This window comes from Rousettus aegyptiacus, unplaced genomic scaffold (assembly GCF_014176215.1).
Source record: "Rousettus aegyptiacus isolate mRouAeg1 unplaced genomic scaffold, mRouAeg1.p scaffold_m13_p_9, whole genome shotgun sequence".
Classification (NCBI taxonomy): domain Eukaryota; kingdom Metazoa; phylum Chordata; class Mammalia; order Chiroptera; family Pteropodidae; genus Rousettus; species Rousettus aegyptiacus.
In genome coordinates, this window is record NW_023416312.1 from 74,324,958 (window position 1) to 74,335,993 (window position 11,036).

The following is an 11,036-nucleotide window of genomic DNA, read 5'->3' on the forward strand; positions in this document are numbered from 1 at the left end:
CAATGGGACGCCCAGAGAGGCGTGTGTGCGTAGGACCCGCTGGTACCTCCCACCTTCCTGGTGTGAAAACCGCGAGAGTAAGGGAGGTGGTTTCTCGCTGCAGCTCTTCCGTTAGACCTTTCATTGGTTTCTCTAACATACTCCTCCGTCCTTGCACTCTCCAGCTGACAAGAGGGTGCACTACCCAATACTCCTGGGCCGGTACCAAAATGCAAGCCACTGAAATAGTCGTCGAATTATGAGGGCAAGCATTTTCTATGGTTATTGGAATGACATCTGAAATCCCGCTGTCTGGAATTCTGTCTTCACTGTGTCCTTTGGTATGCTGGGGAAGTTACTTCACCTCTCTATGACTTAGTTCCCTCCTTTGTGAAATACAGAAAATATCACGGTAGCGCTGTCATAGGCGATAAAATGAGATAATGCTTATGACTCCATCAGTGAAAGACCAAGCATAAAGTAAGCATTCATTAAATGTTGGCTATTATTTTCACTCCTGTATCTCTAGCGCTTAGCCTAGTACTAGCGTGTAGTAGACAATACATGTTTATGGAATTAATGAATGCTAGAGCTACCCATGAGGAACCAGAACCAGAAAGCATAAGACACTCTAAAAGTCACAGAAATAAATGGCAGAGGTGAGACTAGAACCCAGGTCTAATAACAAGCACAGAGCTCTCCGCTAAACATGTCATCTGTCTATAAATTCATTTTTTGTGTGTGTAGACGGGTTTTTGCTAAAGAAGCACAAATTCTTACAAATATTTAAAACGTAGTTACTAGGTTCCATCCAAATAACATTGAATGGTGACTTACTCAGGCCTGAGTTCCTAAAGATACACATATTTGACTAATGGAAATGACCCAGTTGAAGTAGAAGGTTTCAAGAAGCACTGTAACAATGAACAAGTAGATTTTAGGCATTTAATATCCTGACAGCAGTACCCTAAGTTCTAGAGATAGAGTGGTGAACAAAATTGGCCCACTTCATGGAGCTTTCAGTCTAGCAGGGAAGAAAGACATTAAACAATTCATTACAAATAATCATAATGGTATTATGTTCTCTAAAGGAATACAAAAATGAATCTTAGAACTGAAAGGAACTTAAGACTGTGAGTATTTTCACTATATTGTGTTAAATAATATATATAGTCTTTTCACATAACGTATATAAATATATGTATATGTATGTACACATGTGCATATATATAGTTAAGTGAAGCGTGGCAGAATAATGTGTATGGTATGATTATACTTTGATGAAAACAAGCACAATTTTATATATGTATACACATATATTTGATCGGTTTGTATGAGCAAGGAGAGTTGTGGAAGGTTCCTCAGCACTGTTGTTATTGATTACATCAGGAGGTCGAGGTGTGGAAATATGATACATCTTCATATTTCACAGGTTATAACAAGTAAAGGGATCTTTAAAATTAGAGCAACAAAATGGATGAGGAAAAAATACCAATAGAAGTGCCTTTTAAAGGTTGCAGAGAACCAGTCTCTCCTTGAAAAAAGGGACCAAGGAAGGACGCATAGAAATGACACTCAGAATTCAGAGACAGTGATAAGTAGGCAATTTAAAATGCATCTTATATTTCATACAGGGAGGTATACCAAAGTATTGCTACAAGATGTTCTGAAACAGAATAAACCCCAGGATTTTCAACACCAAAAGCACTGTTAAGAGATTCTCTAAAAATCTTATTCTCTAATTAAAGAAGATCTTAAATATACTTAGCATTTGAAGTGATGTTAATGAGATAATTGACTTGTAGTTTGGTGATTGCACTTTTAAAACACCCTTCCACATTATAGCTTTAATTTAAAAATGCATGCAATTAGTCTTTAAAATTAAGAATATTCATACTCATTGGACTAGCAAACTTGCTTCTTGTACTCTCTCCCCCAGAAATTAAAGCACTAGAATGTAAGGCTAAATGTATAAGGGCAAATGCATTGTTTATAATAGCAAAAGTGGGGAACATCCACCAATAAGAAAATGGTTGAATTAATTATAGCACATCCATGTAGTGGAATATTAAGCATAATTTCAGTAACCTGCTCTAAACACTTCATTATACACACAAACCTGCACCTTGTGGTGGAGGGTTGCTTTTGAGTTTGGTTGCCTTCATGTAACCAGTAGGTAAGGCAAGATTGCATTCAAAATTGACGACACTGCAGTTTTGGTAAAGCCCTCATGCCAAGTGCACACATACAGCATGAGAAGTCATTAATTTCTAGTAATTGACAATTCATTTGCATATGAGCAGTCGGATTTCCTAAATCACTGCAAATGCCTTTGGGAAATAAGTATAGCTTTCTGTAGTTCACTGGAATAAAAAATGTTGAAGAAAATCAAAGATGGATTGTTTTCTGCATAACGTTTTTTTGGAGGGTCAAAAATGCCCTTTGTGTTTACCAAAATTAAGTACCTGTAATAAATATATTTACTTTTTTTTTGGCCAGAGTTTCACAGCTGTTCATCTTCAATAAATACATTTCCTTGTTTGAGCAAATTCATTATTGTTTCCATTTCAGTGAAGTTTGGTTCCTAAATAAAACTCATTTGTGTGTTCAGACATATTCATGCTTGCAATCTTGTTTCAAAATTGTTTTTCTATTTGATGGCCGTCTGAGAGCTTTCCTTTTTAAAAAATTAACAGACCCATTTACCTGCCAACAAATATATATTAAGTGTTTACGGCGGGTCAGGCACTGTGCTAGGATATTGTTTCTTTTAAAAACCTTTTTTTATGGGGAATTTCAAACATATACAAAAATAGAAAAGTATAATGAAACCACATGTACTTTTTAGAAAGCTTTGACATCAGTTCAAAGCCAATCTTGTTACATTTCGACTGCTTCTGGATTATTGTGAAGCATCTCCAGGACATCATGTCATTTCATTCATAAAAATTTCAAAATATATCTATAAGAGGTAAGGGCTCCTTAAAAACAACCCACAATACCACTAGCCAACTAAATAAAATGAATAATTCCTTAATATAATAAAATGTCCTGTCAGGGTTCAAATTACCAATAATATTAATATCATGATTTTTTAATAATCTGAATCAAAATCCAAATAGTCTACATATTGTGATTGGTTTTTGTGTCTCTTAAGTCTCCTTTTAGTCTTTAGGTTTCTTCTCTGTGTGTCTCTCTTTCTCCCTGCCTTGATATTTCTTTGTTGAAGAAATCTGGTTATTTGTCTTGTACATTTACCCACAGTCTGGTGCAGATAGCTTCATCCCGTTTCCTTTAATATGTTTCTCTGTCCTCGTGTTCTTTATAAATGGGTAGTTGGATCAAAAGTAAGGTTGCCTGATTTAGCAAATAAAATTACAGGGTGTCCAGCACAAACTGAATTTCAAATAAACGATAAATACTCTTTAGTATAAATATATCCTGAATATATATATATTTAGTGTAAGCATGTCTTACATACACACACACACACACATATATTTGAAAAGCAAATTTAATTGAATCTGAAATTCAATTTTAATTAGTAATTGGTGATTCATTTAACTGGGCATCCCAAATTTTATCTGGTAACCCTAATATAAGAGCTCTGTTTGATTCAGTTTTAATTTTTTTGGTGGGGAGCAGAGTCAAAATTACTTTGAAGATGGCGACACGTGCTTCCTTCAGGTGTTACATGTTTGATTTTCTCTTTGTGATGATAGTTGTCATTGATGCTTAATGCCTCAATCCATAACTCATTCAGGTTGCAATATAATGATATAATTTTCCAAGGCATATTTCTAAGAGGAAGTTTGGGGTAGTGATTAAGAGGTCAAGCTCTGACATTAGAAAGACTTGGTTTGACCTCTAGTTCAGCAGCTTACTAGCTGTGTAATCAGGGACAGGATAGTTTACTTCTTGCAGCCTTAACTTCCTCATCTATAAAACAAGGCTAATAATGGTACCTATTTCTTAAGATAATGGGTATATGTGGCTTCAATGCCCCATTCTCTTTATGTTTGGAAATTTGTGTAATAAAAATGTTAAAAGCTTAAATAGGTCAAAAACCAAGTTGATTAATCTTGCCTATATCCATCTCCTGACAATCATCTTTCTATTAATGTCCACTTACCTTCCTAGTCACTTATTATAGAAACCCAAAGCTCTTTTGGGTTCCTTTTTCTCCTTGACTTCTGTACCCAATCAGTTGCTAAGTCAGACTGAGACTCCCTTCACAGTGAATCCTGCTTTTATACTTTCTTGTCCATTCAAATTGTCATCCTTCTATCAAGTCCCTCATTACTACTTTCCTGAACTAGTCTAATGGCATTCATAAATTTCTCATCATTTATAGTTTCTCCTCACTTGGTGTATATAAAGCATCTAGCATAGTGTTTGGAACTTAGTCCCTTCTCCCTTTCTCCTGACTCATGAATTCATCTTCCTTACTGCTTAACCCTCTGATGACATCTTCTCCTTTCCCTGAGAGAGACTGTTCCTCACTCCCTTTTAAATTGCTTTCCTACCTATCTCTACTGGATTCTGCAACTTCACTGCTGCCTCCACTCAACCCTAACTGCCAAACTTTGTGGAGGAAGCATGTATGACTGAATAAAGACTGATTTCTCAGTTTCAAAGTTAGATTTGAGCAGAAATTTTTTTCTAGCTATAGATGAGGGAAGCCTTTACATACAGACAAAACAGGCACACTAAATGTGAGTAAAAGAGAAGCAAATTATAGAGCTGCCTCTTGTCTCCCCAGTGGGAAGAAAAAGGAGGATCTCTAGCCCAGGAAGAGCAGATTTTAGATCCAGGCAGGATAGGGTAAATGCTAATGGCAAAGAAGGAGCTGGATAGATATTATACTAGCAAGCTGGGGGATTCTTGAGGAAATACATCTTGCCCAGTCTGACTGAGGGAGGAAGAGCAAGAACTGCCTTCAGTGGGTCTCAGGGGCAACATCAGCAGTATGGAGTGGGCAAAAAGGTCCTATAGGCCAGGGCTGTCTTAGAGAAATGGCTATAGAACCCTTGCTTTTGGTGGCCTGGGTTGGGTGTCATTCTGTTATGGAGAGCAGCCAAACATTCAGGGACTGGGCTGGGCCGAAAAAGCACAAAGAAACCCCCTATCTTTTAAAAAGAGAATGTGGTAAGTCAGTTACATTCTTACATTTTGAGGATGACACTTGCAACTGAAACCAAAATGCTGTATTATAATCAAGATGCATCTGCCTGTTTTATATTTAAGGCCCACAGGCTTCAACTAATTTAAGGGACCATCTGGTAGATAAAAGAGAAAGTCTTATTACAAAGTGGCATTTGTTCGAATGCTCAGGCCTCAAAAGAAATTGTACTGGGGACACTAACCAATATCCTGTGCCAGTAGCCAGTGCTCCTGACCTTAGGGAGAAAGCACGGATTTGGAGTCAGATAAGATTCAATTTCTCCTCCAAGATTCACGAACTGGGTGCCTTGAACCCAGGACTTTCGAGGTTTGAGTTTCCTCATATAAAAAATTGGAATTAGATTATCCCTGAAATTGTCGGGAAAGTTGAAAGAAATAAAGTATCCCAGAGGGAGCCTAGAACTATTGCTTTCTTTCCCATGACCCATAACTTAATCCTTCATTTTAGTCCCTCTGAGCCTTGTTCTTCTTGCCTTCTTTGCCTAATATATACTTGCACATGCATATACATGAGCATGACTTTAAACAGATCTTTGAAAAAAAGTCTAAAAAATAAGTTTTCTTCTCATACTGTTATTTGTTCACTTCTTCAGAAGGTAAAGAAATGAAATTTCTCTGGGTAGACTGGTCAGAAGGCAATTTTCCCTCTTCTGCAGTATGCTAAGCAAATCTTTTCTCAAAGTCCTCCTGTCCTACATCCACGTAGTTGAAAGGATTAGACCAGTTAGCTGGGACAAATGCCAGTTGCAGCTCAGACTCAGGAGGAGAGGGAGTTGGGGAGCAGGTTGATTAGAGATAGAAAATTTAGGAATAGAGATGCTTTTAGATTCTAACTAGATAACTGCTACTTAGGTGACAGTTTGGTTTCAAGCGAGAATATGAATTTGGCTGTATTCCTAGTTAGAATCTAATGTTCAAAAATTTCTCTAAATCAAGAAACAAAATGAAAAAGTAATGATTGAGATTGGCAGAATGTAATTACTGAAGCTGAGCAATGGATACGTGGAACTTCATTGCACTATTCTCTATACTTCTTTTTGTGTTTAAACATATCCATAAATAAAAGGTTTTTTTTTGCTTATATGAAAATTATGGGACAATGGAGGTCACTCAAGAATTGGGGAGTTTGACTGTAACATCAGTAAAGCTTATAGGTGATATTTTAACCAAAAGAATTCCTTAGAGGAAATGTGGTGATTTCTATAATGCTCATCTAGTTAACTGGATTTATTTGAAGGATTAAATAGCATGCAGTTAAAAAATTTGCTGGATATAATATAAATTGACCTCAAAAAGCTTTTGGCAAGATGTCATGATGACTATTTTCAAGGAAATTGAGTCACCATAAGAGTGTGACCCTCTTTCCTCTGAGTAGATATTGCCTTAGAAATTGGAAACAAAAGTAGAGATAAAGGAGTTTAAGAACATTATTTTGACATTTCCAAAACATGATTTCTTAGTGATAAGAGGTAGGTTAGTTTTTTAAAAATAAAACTTTACAAAAGATGTGAAGGGAAAAATTGCAGTGAAATCTCCAAGTAGGCATTTATGTAAAATTATTTCTGACAATAAGAAGCTTAGTTGAGGATTTCTGGTCAAGATGGTGGAGTAGGAAAATGCTGTGCATGTCTCTTCTTATGACCACATCAAAATCACAACTAAACTACAGAACACCAATCATTGAGAATTGCCTGAAGTCTAGTGGAAGAGAAATCCTACAACTAAGGACATACAAAAGAAGCCACCTCAAGACTGGTTAGAGGGGCAGAGACACAGAATAAGCTTGTCCCATACCTATACCTGTGTGTGGCAATTAAATATTAGGAGGGATACCTTGCCTGCAGAGGTCATCCCTGAGGAGTGAGGGGTCACAGCTGACACCAGGATCCCCAACTGAGGGTTCTAGTGCTGGGAAGATAAGTCCTCACAAATTCTGGCTGTGAAAATCAACTGAGATTGTGGCTGAGTCAGATGAAGCCTACTGGAGCCCTAGATGTTTCTCTTAAAGGTTCCAAACATGCACTTACTCAGTGATGGACTCATTTTATCTGAGCTTCAGCACTGTGGAAGCAGCTTGAAAGTTGCCAGGGTCATATGGGGAGGGAGGAACTGAGTTGTCTGGCCTCAGGGCAAGGACTGGAGGGGCAGCTTTCTCTAAGACAGAACTTGAAGAATCCATTATTTCTTTGTTGAACCCTATCCTCTCTCTTCCTGCAGACTTAGGTAGGTGCCACATCCGAGTCTCCATCAACTTCACTAACTCTTTTTGCCCCACTCTAGTGATTCCCTGAGACTCCACCCCACCTAACTTGTGTGCCCGCTCATGCTACTTCCAGTGGATTTTTCATACAAACAGCCTATCTTGGCTCATGCTGCAGACTTTCCTAAAATCTCTCAAAGTTTCACAAACCCCAAAGAGCATCATCTTGCCTTGGTGTGGCCCATATCTCTTGCTGAATAGCCTCAAGTATGGCAGTAGCAGCAGCTGCCCTTATTCTGTGGCTTGGCCTCTTGAGGCACCTCCAGCATGTTTGGTGGCTATCTGCAGATTGTTTAGTGGCTTATGCCATGTAGCCCCAGGCAGGGCACAGGCTGCAGCTTAACTTGGCTTGCAGTAAGGCCCTTCCCTGGAGAGCTGCATCTGAGGATGGTGCACTGAAGGGCAGACTAGGAAGGCATCAGAGCCCTGCTAAAGAGTATCCTGCTCTGCAGGGTCAGCCCCTGCACAACAGCTCTGCCACAATAGTCATTGGCCAGTCCTCACAACAAATCAGCTCATGGGTCAATCTCTCCCATTGATGTGCAAACAGCAACCAAGGCTCAACTATAATAGGAGGGCACACACAATCCATACAAGAGAGATACCTGGAGCACCCAGCTCAGGTAACCTGGGAGACTGTGCCACTGCGCCTCACAGGACACCTACTACGTAAGGCCACTCTACTAACACTGGGAGACAGAGCAGCTCTCTCTAATACATAGAAAAAAATACAGGGAGCAGCCGAAATGGGGAGACAACAAACATGTCCCACATGAAAGAACAGAACAAAGCTCCAAAAAAAGAATTAAACAAAATGGAGACATGCAATTTACTAGATGCAGAGTTTAAAATACTTGTTATCAGGAAGCTTAGTGAACTTAGAGGAGCATAGATGAACTCAGCAAGAACTTCTACAAAGTGGTAGAAAACATAAAGATGGGGATATAAAACATAGGACCATTCAGAAATGAAGAATACATTAGGGGGAATCAACAGTAGATTAGATGAAGCAGAGGACTGAATCAGCAATTTAGAAGATAAGGTAGTGGAAAATAGTCATTCAGGACGGAAACAAGAAAAGAAGAATTAAAAAATAATGAGAATGGTTTAAGGGCCCTCTAGGACAGCAGCAAGCATACCAACATTCACATTATAGGAGTACCAGAAGGAGAAGAGAGAGAACAAGAAATTGGAAACCTATTTCAAGAAATAATGCCTGAAAACATAAAGAAAATTGACATACAAGCCCAAGAAGCACAGAGAGCCCCAAACAAGACGAACTCAAAGAGGCCCACACCAAGACACATCATCATTAAAATGCCAAAAGTTAAAGACAAGGAGAGACTCTTAAAAGCTGCAAGAGAAAAGCAGTTAGCTACCGACAAGGGAGCTTCCATAAGACTGTCAGCTGATTTCTCAACAGAAATGTTGTAGGCCAGAAGGGATTGACATGAAATATTCAAAGTGATGAAAAGTAAGAGCTACAACCAAGATTATGCTACCCATAAGGCTATCATTTAGAATCGAAGGACAGATGAAGAGCTCCCCAGACAAGTAAAAGCTAAAGGAGTTATCACTACCAAACCATTATTACAAGAAATTTTAAAAGAATTTCTTTAAGAAAAATAAAACAAAAAAGATAAAATGGCAATAAGTACATGTCTAGCAATAATTAGTTTAAATATAGATATATTAAATACTCCAATCAAAAGATAGGGTGCTGAATGGATAAAAAACAAGATTCTTACATATGCTGTCTACAAGAGACTCACTTCAGATTGAAAGACATCAGACTGAAGGTAAAGGGATGGAAAAAGATATTTCATGAAAATGAAATGAGAAAAAAAAGCTGGAGTAGCAATATTTATACCAGACAAAATAGATTTTAAAACAAAAGCTATCCCAAGATACAAAGAAGGACCCAGTAATCCCACTTTTGGGTATTTATCCAAAGAAACCCAAAACAGTACTTTGAAGGGACATGTGCATCCATATGTTCATTGCAGCATTATTTAAAATAGCCAAGATATGGAGGCCACCTGGGTGTTCATGAGGAGATGAATGGATAAAGAAGTGGTACATATATACAATGGAATATTATTCAGCCACAAAAAAGAACAAAATCTTGTCATCTGCAACAACATGGATGGATCTAGAAGGTATTGTGCTAAGTGGAGTAAGTCAGACAGAGGAAAAAAAAGTGACATATGATTTCACTTATGTGTAGAATCTAAAGAAGAAAACAAACAAACAAAACAGAAATTAAGTCACAGATACAGAGAACAATTTGATGGTTGCCAGATTGGTATAGGTGAAAAGGGAAAGGAATTAAGAAGTACAAATTGATAGTTACAAAATGGTCATAAGGACGTAAAGTATAGGAATATAATCAATAATATTGTAATAACTATGCAGTGCCAGATGTGTACTTGATTTACCGGAGTGATCACTTTATAAGTTACATGTCTAACTAGTATGTTGTACACCTGAAACTAATATTGTATATCAACTGTAATTGAAAAATAAACATTAAAAACATGCTTAGTTGATGGGAATAAAGGGAATCTCAGGGGCATGGGCACACACTCATTATTGAATGATCTAAAGATAATTTACATATTTTACATAATTTACACATTTGCATTTGATGATAGAGTAGTGGCTGGATTGATTGTGGAACCCACAATCCATCATGTCAAGCTCTGTGAGAGAGTGTAAAGCTAAAATCTAGTAGGAGAGAAAGTAGTCTGGCCTCAGAGGTTTCCCCTCCCCTTCCAAAGAGAGAGTTGATTGGCTTGATGACAGTGGGAAAAATTATTCACCCCCCCCTCTTTTGAGAGGTTTTTCTTTTCTACTTTAAGGAAGATAAATGAGAGTGGCAAGTTCTCCTAGTGGTGGTGCTTACAGATCAACACACTTCAGGATGAGAGCTGAAGAGGCAAGCTATACTGTAAGCTATACTGCTGACAGGACCAGCTACATAATTTGCAGAACACAATGAAAAATGAAAATGTGGGACTCCTCGCTCATGAATTATTTAGAATTTTAAGATAGTGACAGCAAAATATTAAACCAAACATGGGCTCTCTAAGCTCAGGACTCTGTGACAGCACAGGTTGTATTCCCATCAAGCTGACCTTACTTTTAATGATAGCAAAAATTCAGAAGGCATAATAGATAGACATAAAACATAAAACCAAGCTCATCTAAAATTTCACTACTATTGTTATCATTTTGGTATATATATATATATATATATATATATATACACACACACACACACACACACACATACATACATACATACATACACACACATATGTCCCAGAAATTTTCTATATACATATACATGTGTAGACACATTCGTATAATTTTACACTATAGAAATGGTGTATTGTACATTCTCTACCGCAGCCTTTAAAAAACATATTACATTTTAGAGAGTTTTCTATGTTAGTAAATATAAATCATTTCAATCTTATTGTGGGGGAGGAAAAATAATTTCCCGTATGCCTTCCTAAGTTCTTCTAGCTTGTCTAATAATGAAATTAACATGAGACATTAATAGAAGATGACCAAATTTATTATAGATGTGAGATCTGAGGACATATTA